This window comes from Cicer arietinum, chromosome 3, assembly GCF_000331145.2.
Source record: "Cicer arietinum cultivar CDC Frontier isolate Library 1 chromosome 3, Cicar.CDCFrontier_v2.0, whole genome shotgun sequence".
NCBI lineage: Eukaryota > Viridiplantae > Streptophyta > Magnoliopsida > Fabales > Fabaceae > Cicer > Cicer arietinum.
This window is the reverse complement of record NC_021162.2, coordinates 34,346,000-34,346,424: the sequence shown is the minus strand read 5'-3', so window position 1 is coordinate 34,346,424 and position 425 is coordinate 34,346,000.

Sequence of the window (425 nt, the reverse complement as noted above, 5' to 3'; positions counted from 1 at the left end):
TGAAGTCTTCATTTTCTCCTTGATCTTCCTTACCTTAGCTGTAGTCTGGTGCACCATCTTCGGTCCGACAATCATACTTTCACCGTCCTTATACCAACACAAGGGCGTTTGACACTTGCGCCCATATAAAGCCTCATATGGTGCCATTCCGATGCTTGCGTGGAAACTATTGTTGTAAGTGAACTCAATCAACGGAAGTACATCATCCCAACTTCCCCTATCATCTAATACACATGCTCTCAACAGATCTTCCAGGGACTGATTCGTCCTTTCAGTCTGTCCGTCCGTTTGTGGATGATAAGCTGAACTCAATCGTAGTTTCGTTCCCAATGCTTCGTGCAATGCTCCCCAAAAATGTGATGTGAACTTCGGATCACGGTATGATACAATACTCGATGGTACCCCGTGTAACCTCACAATTTCAG